Source organism: Eriocheir sinensis, chromosome 23, assembly GCF_024679095.1.
Source record: "Eriocheir sinensis breed Jianghai 21 chromosome 23, ASM2467909v1, whole genome shotgun sequence".
Lineage (NCBI taxonomy): Eukaryota > Metazoa > Arthropoda > Malacostraca > Decapoda > Varunidae > Eriocheir > Eriocheir sinensis.
Window position 1 is genome coordinate 6,734,883 of NC_066531.1, and position 13,398 is coordinate 6,748,280.

Genomic DNA, 13,398 nt, shown 5'->3' on the forward strand with positions numbered 1-13,398 from the left:
ATTATCACTATAAGTGCTTAATTCATCTAATGTTACATTAGTTTGGGTTGAAGCATTTTCTTTCTCGTTTCCTCTCCATTCAGTCTGTGTGCACACCTCAACTCTCTGTGCAGTGTTCCCTGGTGTGTCAGTGGAGGCACCCACTGTGTTAGTGCCTGTAAGATAAATCTCCATTCAGGTAGAATATTGTTCAGCAATATTGCAGCACTTTTGTTCTGAAAGGAAATCTTCATCAGGTACAGGATACCTGCTATCCATATCTAACCCTATGGCATACCGTTTCTCGCAAATATCTTTCAAACGAAGACTCGGGTCAGCGTGGTACTTTGGCCTCAATTCAATCTTTTATATCTTCACTTCTACTTATCTCATGTGACTGAATGAAATATGATTGTAAAGTACATACCCTTGAATGTCATTTGACATTAATTTGAAGACATATAACCATTGCTAAAGCGAGTACGGAATATTGAAGTAGGATCACTGAAAACAGATTTTTATAGAAAGAGGGAGGAGGGTAGGAGGGAGGAAAGGAAGGGATGGGAGTAGGGAAGCCAGGGTGGAGGTAGTTGGTGGATACACATCCTGTTTGAATGTGTAAGTGGCTCACAAAGATTTTAGGCATCACAGTCAAGAGTAAATGTCGTAATTAACCGAATCCGCCAATGCACAATAGAGTAAAAATTAGCGGTGTGTGAAACAATCTTCGCCAAAGCACCATGCTGATCCGAGTCTTCGTTTGAAAGATATTTGCAATAAACAGTATGTCATTGGGTCTGATATGGATAGTAAGAACCTAATGTGGCAAAACTTAAGAATAACCACTCCAAACCAATATTCGTAGTACTTTAGCACGTGAAAGAATTATTATTATAATGCATTTTCGTATACGTTTTACCTTGGGGAGGGGCCAGAAGGGCAAGCTTCTTTAATTATAGAGTTAGGTGGCTTGGATTTTCTAAGTCCATTGTTATTGTTTCACAACCGCCTCTATACACAGACTGAGCCTCATACCTACCTTGCAGTGCACCCTACAAACTAGTTCCTAAGTCAGTAATATCCAAAACGCGCATGGATTATAACGATTTCGGACAAAAAAAACGGTCATTTAAGAGTTTTACGTCATTTTTTTTCTCTATATTAAAGCAACTAATGCCGCAGCTATTTGTATTTTCTAATACATTCGTAAAATGTTACTACGCGAGGGTTTCAGCGGCGGCACCTAACGGCGGGTTCCTGAAGTCAGTTGTTTTCATGCCGCCATAATGGATGGAGGGCCTGACACTCCTCCCTCAGAATCGCAGTCTACTTTACTTTTCGGTAAGTGTTAACTGAGTATTTAACCTCTTTATTGGTGTGCATGTAGGTTGACAAAAGGACCGATTACTATCCCAGTACCGGGTCCAACAAAGACACGGGCGTGTCAAGTGTCACATGGTGTGACAAGCACGTGTCAGAAAACAAACGGATGTTGTTCAATGCGCGATACTTATAGTGGAGTTTGAGTAAAATGGAGGCCAGGGTCATACGTAGCAGTCGGTAGGTCACTCCCGCGTCCGTTAACAGCAGGAGCGTCAGTTCGATCTGGATGACAGCTGTCACAAATCTGTTTTATTTTGTACCTTAAACTACTCGGTAAAATGATCTAGCATCAACTTACAAGTAGTGGATTGATTAACCGTAAGTATTGTTACATATTTAATTATGAAACATGACATTTAACGAGAGTTGCTCGACTACTATTGGGGTGGTGGGGTGGGGGTTCAACTACGCTGACCATCCAATTACACGCCCTACACTCGTCAACAGACCCGCTGCGGCGGCTGCTACGTTATATAGGAATATATTACATGAGTATACGTTAGGGAACAGTATGTATGTATTTTTTACAGCAAAGGAGACAAGGGCACAAAAAAAAAAAGTAAAATAAAAAAAAAAAAAGCCTCTCGCTGCTCCTAAAAGAATCAAAAGAGAGAGCCGAAAGATAAATCAGTTTTTTTGGAGGAGGTCTGTCACCTCCTCTCTCTTGAAAGAGTTCAAGTCGTATGTATGTATACAGTATGAGCTACTCACAATTTATATATATGTAACATACCCCAACCTTGAGGGCTCTCGAAACACCCTTCCATTAATGACTTATTGCACCACTCTTAATAAAGTTGAATATGCACTTTATCTTTTTCACTGGTGGCAGAGTAAGCAACAGTGGTGAGCCACGAGTTTGCGCCACCCATGGCCATACAGGATCCCTTGCACATTCCATAATCTTATTCACATTTGTTTGGATTTCTAAACTTTCCTATTGATTTCTGGGAGGGGTAATGGTATCTAGGATACAGATATGACAACAGGAGTTGGTTAAGTAGAGAATGAGATATTGGCGCATCAATAAAACCATTCTTAATCCTGCTGGTTATTGCAGTCCACTCAAAGAGAAGTATATATAATACAACACAGAGAGTCAGCATTGACCTGAAGCGAGATGGCTGCCCTTACTTCAAGATTGTTTAAAAGTGCTGAGAGACAGCAATGGCTTCAATGAATAACCACAAACTTTACTCTCTTAAAGTTGCTGCCATACTTAGGGGTAGGTCCAATTAGGACCATCTCCAACTCGGACCAATCTGAAATACCAACTCAGACCGTCATCTCAACCAACTCGGACCATTTTGAACGATCAACTCGGAGGATTATATCAACCAAATCGGATCATTCTGAACGACCAACTCTGGCTGTTTTTATTACAAACTTGAACCATCGTGGACAAGTGTTTAGACATAGTGCGTCCCCAACAGGTGAGATTACAGCTTTCTGTGCAGTATATCAAGGAAATTAAACATGTAAGTGTAAATTACTGAACTCTAAACAAATTGTGTTCTAGCGTCCGGTGATTTCATCAAATAAACCTTTTGCATATTCTAGTCTATATTTAGTAGTTCTATTCTTGAAGGCAAAGGATGCAGTATAATAAATTAAACAAAATATCAGGAAAAGTTTAAAATATAAACTTCCTGCACAACCACGCATAACCACATCTGAGAAAACGTCTGGGATAGCCCGCCAAACACATTCCCTCAAACTCGAGTATTACTTCTTGAACTTTTAATTGTTCTCCCAGAAGGCAGTTTCTCATTACATTGCCGTGAATGTTATTGTCTTAAGGTTACGCGTGAATTTTATTGTTTCAAAGCTTTTATACTTTTGTTTTTCAACTACTACATTTTAATTTTTAATTTCTTAACCTTGTTGTTTTAAGTTTTTGTAATTTTAGGTTTGTTAATAATGAATTGAAAACAAAATTCTTGGATGCGGGAGCTTTGTTGTTTTAAAGCTTTTGTTTTTACCTTTTGTTCTATTCATTGATATCTAGATCTGGTCCGAGTTGGTCCACTATTGTGGTCCGAGTTGGTATCTTGTGGTCCGAGTTGGTGCCGGTCCGGTCCGAGTTGGAGATGGTCAGAGTTGGTGCCGGTCCGGTCCGGTCCGAGTTGGAGATGGTCCGAGTTGGCAATGGTCCAAGTAGGCAATGGTCCGAGTTGGAGGTGAACCCCATACTTAATATACAGTTATTTAGTACTCACCATTACCTCCAACGAAATGTTTGCTACAGATAAACTTTTGGGCTTACTTGAACGTCGGAGCCTCCACACGAGTTGCAAGACCACACAGTCTCCACCACAGGCAGTGTTTGTCTGGGTAGTACTTGCTGGGTGGAAATGGTATGTAATAATCTGGGTTCTCCTGACTTGAAGAACCTGAATTCACCCGCCCACAGCCTAAATAAGAGCACCCCTACGCAGGCATTGTCCCAAAATGAAGTATGTTGTTGTTTCGGGCCGCGGCGATCTAGTCGCTCACATGAGCCCTGGTGTCGTCCTGTGAGGGCTTCACAGGCGCGTCAGCTGCCCCGTCCTATTAAGGAAGGCGCCGGTGAGGCGGATGAGAGTCCTGCCGTGAGGGGTGGACGCCTGCCGCCGCCAGCAGCGTGGGCAGGTCAAGGGTGGGCATGTCCAGGGCGCGGAGTTGGTGTCGGAGCAGCACTCGCTGGGAGTGGTGGCGTGGGCAGTGCAGCAGCAGGTGCTCAATGGTGGAGGTGAGCGTCGAGGCGTCTGTGGTCCAGGCCACATACGCCACATACGTGACTGGAACAGCCTCCCTCAACAGATTTTAGACTGCGGTGCAATAGATTCATTCAAAAAACAAATACATGCTCACTTGTCACCACAACACACCAACACTAACAATTACACTTGATTTACTTCCCTCCCCTGCACACTCGGGTCCCCCGTCCCCCCAACAGCCAACACATATGCGTGTTATGCACCTATACAGGTGCCCTGCGCATCATTAATCCAGATCCAGATCCAGCTGTGGGACCACGGCCGCTCCGTCAGCCAATGTTTGTTTACATACGTCGCCGCTTCTTCTTCTTCTTTTGACCTGTATCGCACACACGTGGCCTCTGGCGGCGAAGAGGCGAACTGATAGCCAGTACGGTCCATTCAGCGGTTCTTAACCTGGGTTGTTTTGAGGAATATTGGATTTTATTCGTATGATGTAAGGTTTTCTGCATGTTATACCGTATCTGCAACTTCTGTAATAAGTGGGAAGAGTTTTACAATCTGTAATAACTTGCTAATAAGCCAATGAAGTAGTCAAGACAAATACATTATAATTTTACTGTGTACGCTAGCTTATAATTTTGCATTTAGTTAAATCATGCTATTAATTCGAATTCATGAAGACTAGGCTATTTAGGAATACCAAGCAATCATTTTGCATTTACGAATACAAAACTATTATTTTGCATTTAGGACACTAGGCTATTATTTTGCATTTATGAAACTAGTAGGCTATTATGCATTTAGGAATACTAAAATATTATTTTGCATTTAGAAATACTGAGCTATTATTTTGCATTTAGGGAACTAGTAGGCTCTTACGCATTTAGGAATACTAAACTAATAGTTTGCATTTAGGAATACTAAGTATTATTTTGCATTTAGGAATACTAAGTATTATTTTGCATTTAGGAATACTAATTATTATTTTGGACTTAGGAATAATAAGTATTATTTTGCATTTAGGAATACTAAGTATTATTTTGCATTTAGGAATACTAAGTATTATTTTGCATTTAGGAATACTAAGTATTATTTTGGACTTAGGAATAATAAGTATTATTTTGCATTTCGTAAACTAGGCTATTATTTTGCATTTCGTAAACTAGGCTATTATTTTGCATTTCGTAAACTAGGCTATTATTTTGCATTTAGGAATACTAGGCTGTTATTATGCATTTACGAATAGTAAGTTATTATTATGCATTTAAGAAAACTGGGCCATTATTTTGAAGGAACGTTTTTTTCTTAAGATAAATAATTCTCTCTCTCTCTCTCTCTCTCTCTCTCTCTCTCTCTCTCTCTCTCTCTCCACTTCAGGAATTCCACCTACAACACTGGTTTCCTCACATCCTTAAAAGAAATACCATCTATAAGTTTTTCGTGGACTAATGAGTGAATCATGTATTACAGAAAGCAATGCAGAACTGGTGTCTAGTAATATAAGTAACAGGGAGCATGAAATTGGATAAGAGGTAAGGATAATACGTGAAAAAAAAAGTATATCTATAAATGCATTCACCGCAAAAGAAATCGGTCCAGAGATGCATTAGGCTAATATGTTTTAGTATGATTACTCTCTCTCTCTCTCTCTCTCTCTCTCTCTCTCTCTCTCTCTCTCTCTCTCTCAAGCAAGAGTGGCTTTAAAAAGCAAAAACTGAGCGGGCAGAAGAGATGTTAGTGTCGTGTTTTAGCGGTGCTTAAGTGTTTTGTATATCTTATTGATACTAACACGAACTGAAATAAAAATGTGACTTCATGGGTCCATGAGCATTACCAGTGGCAGGCTACATGCAAAATTTGGTGATGCTAGGTAAAAAAATAAAGTCATGACGCCTTAGTTTTGTTTAGAGAGTTTGCCCGCCTAATATTTAGGCGGTTCCGCCGACACCAATCAAGGATACGGAGTCGATGGTTCAATTCAAAGTTTTTTTCAGATATTCATAGAAACGTCAAAGAGAGACTACTGGCTACATCTGAGGCTATGTGCTTGCAGCAACACAAGCGTGCCGCCCCAGTTTCCTTAAAAGTGGATGACTTTTTCATGCTTCGAGTTCCAGAGAGACAGTTAATGAGTTGTATACCGGTATGGGGAATCTGTACGAAATGGCACGTGTTCAACAAACCTTGCCTGCCTTGGAGAGTGCGGTCAACTCTGTCCTCCATACTAATGCACTAATAATTCTGAATGTAGTGGATGCCGATTGTGGTAGGGTTACTTCTTCTCTTTTCCCTGTCAGAGATTTACAAAGGGCTTTAAAAATAGGAGAAGATGAACACCAACTAACACCTTTGTTTGATATGCATGCCATACACCACTACTATCCCTTGCTGGAGTCATTCCTGACGCCGGAAGCTACGTATAGTGATTCACCTTCCCTTCAAGTCAAAGGATGAGTTTGAGGCTTATCAGCTGGAACCTTTCCCTTTCTCTGTCAGTGATTCGGTGATGGTGCTAGACTTACCTGCCACAGTGCTGTTAATTCGTAATGATTTGTCGCTTTATGCAACAGGTCAGGGCCCGTATCCTCGACAACTATTAATACTAAACTTGGTATTAACTTTCGACTTTGGTATTAACTTCACTCTCAAAGTGTATCCTCACCAACTATTAGCCTAATACCTACTATTAACTTCGGTATTAACTTGGGAGTGCTGGCGAGGACTTATAAACACTTATTAGTAATGCTAATAGTGAATCCCAGACCCAGACCCATATCAACATGGCCGCCGGACTTCCTCGCCCAGCCCGCCTCCGCAATTTAGAGTTCGATAGGACGCTTTGGAACTGTATAATGATGGTGAACTTGTCAAGATATACATATTAGACCGTGCAGGAATGGAATATGTGACTGATTTTAGTGAGAAGAGAGCTACAAGATCCAGTTCAATGGGAGCATTCCCTCACCCCGGGGTTGAAAGTGATTTTGACTTAAAGATACTTAGCTACAGGAAAAATGCTGCAATGTTCAAGTGATGAATTTGGGGTAAGCCAGAGTAGTGTAAGCAGGGTGATTGCGGAAACTCTGGCCGCCCTCAGTGACCCGTAGGTATTCAGGAGGTTTATCCAGTCTCCCCTTGATAGGGTGGAGATCCGTGAAAAGCAAGCAGAATTTTACCAATTTGCCGGTGTTGTGGGAGTGATAGACTGTACCCATGTGAAAATAATGGCACCAAAGGAAAACGATGTAGTTTATGTGAACAGAAAAAAAAAAACTTACATGGCTTGAACATACAATTAGTGTTTGATGCCTTTGTTATTGATTAAAATGTGAAATATTTGAGTTAAGGAAAACGAAACATGGGAATTTTTTTTTTTTTTTTTTAGCAGAAAGGTACACACATGCAAATGAAAAAGATGACATTAAAATTGAATTAAAATGTAATTTAAAATATGATTTATAATTATTGTTGCTTTAAAATCAAGTTAGAAAACAAATTACTCCTGCCGGTTATTCGTATTGAGATAATGGTGGTAAGAAAGCCTGTTAGTGACGTCTGCTAGTGTGAGGGAGGAGGAACGAAAGGTCGAGGTGACCACATCGCGTACATCATGATTTATGAGTGAAGTAAAACGAGGTTACTTGGTTTCTGTTTACAAAGTTCCAAGTGGAAAAACAACTTTATTGTGAATTCAGTGTATACTTTTCTGGAGTATTGTGTTTACTGAGTGAATTGGTGACCAATCTGTTGCTATTTGTGTCTTGCTTGAAGATATTCATCATTGGATTCAAAGCTATGGTATTAATGTGCAATAGTCGTCATAACAAAATACGTAGTAATTAATTATATATGTCAACCTATTTATTTTCATGAGATCATGGTATGACCACTGAAAAATAGCTTTTTTTATCTTGGCTTCATTACAAATTCAGTATATAATTACTCATATGTTCAATAAAGTAGTGGAATCCAGTTTTCAGCATATTTTATTATTATGCCAATATTCTAAGCACTCAGCTTGCAAACACGCTTAGGTTTATGTTGTCAGCTTGGGTCGGACTTAGGTGAACACTTTACCAAGTGACCTAAGATTACTCAATGCTACCATATAGGTATACATACTATAACTACACTAAACGTGCGGTTGTGGGCGGAGTAAGCGTAAGGGGTCCCTTGTACAGCCTTGCCGCGTGTCTCCCAGCCCGCGATGTAGAAATGTTCTAATTTAAGTAAAACCATGGCGAATATGATCAGCAAATATGCATACACATTTAATCTTAGTATTATAACGTATGGAAAAAGTTAACTTATTATGGATAAGATATTTGTAAGCATACAAAGAAACATGGCATACATATTTTAGTGTTACTAAAAAAATGCTTTACTTATTATTGAGTTTCCCTTACGTTTTGGGATGGGTAAGGGGTTTCACAATTATATTTAGATTATATCGTGAAGGAATGTACGTTAAAATAAGCTGACATAAGTATGAAAAAAAACATTAAAATCCTCGCGGCGGTAACGCTCCCGGCCAACACCCAGACACGCCCGCCATCCACACAGGTGGAGAGGTCAGGTGACTCCACTCAGGTCAGTCGGCGTCCTTGACCAGACACGATCGATATGGCTGCTCCACCAACACTCTCCCAGCATCTACATAGCCAAACAAAACAAGTTATCTTCAATGTCCGCCAGTATTTTGAACAGGAGAAACAGAATGGAAGCACTCTTGAAGCCCTGTCAAAGGTTACTTGTCGCACAGCTCCAGCAACGAAAGAACTGTGGAAAAAATTAACAAAGAAGCAAGAGAAAATGTAGAGAATCGCGCTCCCAAGTTTACATCTCCCAAGAAAAGGCAGCGATCAAAACCCATCATGGACTTCTTTGATAACTTCAATGAAGGTGTACTGCACAGAACAGTTTTGCAGTTCTACGCAAGAAAGAAATCCCCACACTCGAAAAAAATTAATGAAGAAGTAAAGAACAACCTCTCATATCCTGGCAGGAATTAAGAGAGAGAGAGAGAGAGAGAGAGAGAGAGAGAGAGAGAGAGAGAGAGAGAAGAAAGGAAATGCACAAGAACAAAGGGAGGAATTAAAGAGAGAGAGAGAGAGAGAGAGAGAGAGAGAGAGAGAGAGAGAGAGAGAGAGAGAGGCAACCAAGGTGGGGTTAAGACATGGCACCGCTGTACTGCCGCTTATTCCCTAGAGGCCTATGTCACAGCCGCACGTTTGAGCTGGTAGTACTATACATCTTTGATTGTGAGTGCATCAGAGAACACTGGAGAGCAGCATGAGTCTAATTAGGTGCTAATGAATATCCTGCCTGCATCACAGACTACATAAAATTGCAATATGATCGGTACCTATATAAAACTGTCTGCCCTAATGTCCCTCCCACTTTTGAAGTCCAAATGATGCCTCTGATTGTAACAACGTATCTAGTAACACCCACGACTTGGTGCCGGTGCAAATCTCCTCATTTAACACCGATAAATTAATCTAGGCTCTAGGGAACTCAGAAAAATCCAAGTTAGAGAGAGCTGGCTGTGGGGATTGAACCAGTGACCTTCGACATACAAAGCCATGTCTGTCAGTCGAGCCAATAAAGGTAAAGGTAAAGTTGGGGCATACGCTGTAGCAGCGCGTGGCCTCGGTGCTCATCTCCGTAACATTGGCCCTTGAGCCTGTGGTGGGAGGGAGCCCATTACCCCGGGACACAGGGCCAGTGTGACATCCGGGTTACCACAGTTTCCCCAGGTTTCCCCAGGTAGTCATTTATCGACCAGCCCGAGAGGGAGGATGATCAGCTGGGTGAGCTGCACGCCGACTGCCCGGGCCGGGATTCGAACCCGGGCCAGCGTAGAAGCCAGGCATGCTGACCGCTAGACCACGGAGGCGTATTGGAGCCCAATCTCAAGTGAACCCACTCACAATGGCACACAATTTTTTTCTGGTTAATTTTGTGCTTTGAATGAATTTGCTAACCATTTCTGTCGAAAAACAGCAGATATTATTTTTCACTCCTTCCACCCTAACCTCCTCAGTAATAAAAAAAAGTGACAAAATCATAGCCTTGAGGCAGTAATATTCAGCCCCAGGATCAAAAAATTATACTGCTGCCCTATGAAAGGCATCTCTTAACTCCGATTAAGTAGGTGGTGACTGTGGTGGAGCAGCTTCATTGTCATCCCTTGCAGTGGCAGGTGTCATTGGGCCAGCAGATGATGAAGCAGTGGCTGGTGTCATAGGGCCAGCATATGTTGAAGCAGTGGCTGTTTCCGGAGCAGGTGATGGTATCTTTTCCACAAGTAATGAACAATGTGCTGGGTTGGTCTCTAGCAATACAGCAGCGGGGCTGAAAAAAAGCGTTATATATTAGTCATGATTAATGCATGTAACTTAACCACTTAACTGCGGATTTCCTACAAGAAAACATCACCAAACTACAAAAATGGAACAAAAAGTGGCTGCTACAATTCAGTGAAGAAAATGTAGTCCTACACCTTGGGAGGGGATATCCAGCATACCAGTACCACATGGGAAACACTCCACTATCCACCGCAGAGGCAGAGAAAGACCTGGGACTATTATGTTACCAGGCTACCAGTGAAAGCCAAATCCATGCCAATCGTAGCGGATGGGTTAAATAGGTACGTAGTTGAAGAAAAAGGGTCTCAAAGGTGAAATATTACTTATTAACAGAAATATTCCACTATTTGTTATTGGTTGTAAAATAATTGACTGATAAAATGTGTATCTGCAAAGTATATTAATTTAAGAGTGATTAATAAATTGTCTTAATGAGAATATAAAAGTTTTTGCCAAAAACATACAGGCCAGTCAATATTTCACTGCTGCTTGACTGCTGCTGCTGTTGCTGCTGTCCTATCCATAGCACATCATCAGCTGTGTCAATGCTGAATGGCTCTGGTACCCCTTCAAATACATGAGACTAGCAGCCTATGATGTCATACACCAGTTTATCTATCACAGTTAATGTCATAGTTAGGTAGGCGCCTGCGTATCTGTGGTGCCACACGTGTGGGGCACTCAGGTGCTGGGGGAAATGTCATTGTTATGAAGGGGCAGGGGTAAACCAGTGTATGCTGTGAGGCCTTGGTGTGAAAGTTCCCTGTCTGGTCCACTGCCCCATACAGTGAGGGCAGTGAGGGCCTTTTTTACTCCCTCAGGGGCTGTGCAGCTGAGAGAGTGGTGTACATGAGGGTGAATGTGTGAGTGAGTGTGTGCCTGTCTTGGCTACCACCCTTCATTGGGGGAAGATAGCCAAGGTATTTAGATAGATTGATAGTCATTGACAGATGAGCATTACAAAAAATTATATATCATATATGCAGTTCACTGCTATGAACTTATTAACTTTAAGCTGAAATAAAGGCATTGTGGCCAGTATAGCTGCATTCTGTGAGCACATAAAAAACTAACTAATATAAGTTTTACATATAAAGACATAACAACTAAAAAAAAATACCAGTCTGCCGCTACTCATTCTTGCACTAGGCAATGCGAGGCTTTGATTTTTGTTGTACGTTGTACCAACGCCTCTCACAGTCATCCTGCGTACGGGGTCCACTCCCAGGGAAGGCACTGTCAGGGTATAAATGTTAAGCAAGTTTCTTAATCGTTTCACTATGGCATGCTATATATTTCCCATACCTTCTCCAATAACATTTAATACTTGCTGTGATGGAAAGCTAAATCAGTACCGGTATTTTATTTACATGCATCATAAGACATTAACTTTTTAGTTGTTATGAACATGGCCATAAATACTACTTTTCATTACCTACTTTTCTAAAATGCTTTTCTAAGTAGGATGATATTACACAATACAGCTATACAAAAAAAATCAAAGTATTAATCTTAATTCCATTCTTTTGAGTACTTCTAACCTAACATTATATCACCAGAAACTGTTTGACCAATGCTATCAAAATAATATTTTAATCTTACTTTACCATTCTCATCAAATCTACCTATTCCGATATACTTGTAAAAGTGTTGAGAGTCTGGCATGCCCAACCCACCCACCCCCAAAAAAATATCTAAATAAGGAATAAATAAAATAACAGGTAAATATGACTTGACTCTTATACTAACCCCCTTTCCACCCTAACAAACTTGGGGACCTACCATGTTAGGTTAGGACGTGTTTGATAGGACATGTTTAGCAGGAGTTGGTTTAGTTATGTTAGATTGTTGAGGGAGTGGGGGTTGCAGCAGAAATGGTCATGATGATGCTATTCACATGGAGCAGTAGGAAAAAGTATGTCCTGTTTGGAAACTCTGTGGTTGTGGTTGTATACAAAAATACCCATTTGACGAGGTTAGGTTAGTTTGCAAGTTACTTGAATCATGAATATGTGAATATGTAACAAAAAAAATAAAAGCGTTAACCTTAATTTCATTATCTTGAGTACATTCCATTCTAACATTATATCACCATAATCTGTTTGACCAATGCTATAAATATACTATTTTAATCTTACTTTACCATTCTCACAAAACCTACCTATTCCCATATAGTCTTGACATAAAGTACTTGTAAAAGTGTCCATAGTCTGGCATGCCTAGCATCCTCCCCCCAATAAAAAAATAATAAAAAATAAAATAAATAAAAAAAAAAGGGCAAATATGCCTTAACTATCTATACCAACCCCCTCTTCCCCCCCAACAAACATGGCATGTTAAGTTAGGATGTGCTCGGTAGGACGGGGCAGGTTTGGCATGGTTAGGTTTAGATATGTTAGGTTGTTGAGGGAGAAGGGGTTGTGGCAGAAATGGTCATAATGAAACTATTCAGATACAGAATGAAAAGGTATGTTCTGTTTGGAAGGTCAGTGCTTAACACAAGCAAAAAATACCCAATTGATTAGGTTAGGTTAGTTTGTAAGCTAATTGAACCATGAATATGTTATTACTAACCTTGTTACAGCTTCTGCCACTTCAGTCCACGCTCTCTTCTTATCCTCAGGGGTGATACTCTTCCCATAACACCCTCTGATTATACGTATTTTTTTATGAATTTGATGTAAGAAGACCGTTTCATCGGGCGACCAATTAAACTTACTCCTTTTCTGCGCTGGTTCTCCGGCCCATAGATGTGCTCATTGGGGCAGATGACGTGGTTATGGTGCGGTAATTTCAGCAGAGCAAGTCGTGACGCAGGAGGGGAGATAAGGGTATTGACGAGTGACGGAGTAAAAGCAGCCTTTGAGGCTGCTTCTATCTGCCACAAAACTCAATATTTTCTTGTGTTTGCCATTTATTATGTTTTTGTTGTACATTTATACATCTTTTCTTTATTTTTCTTT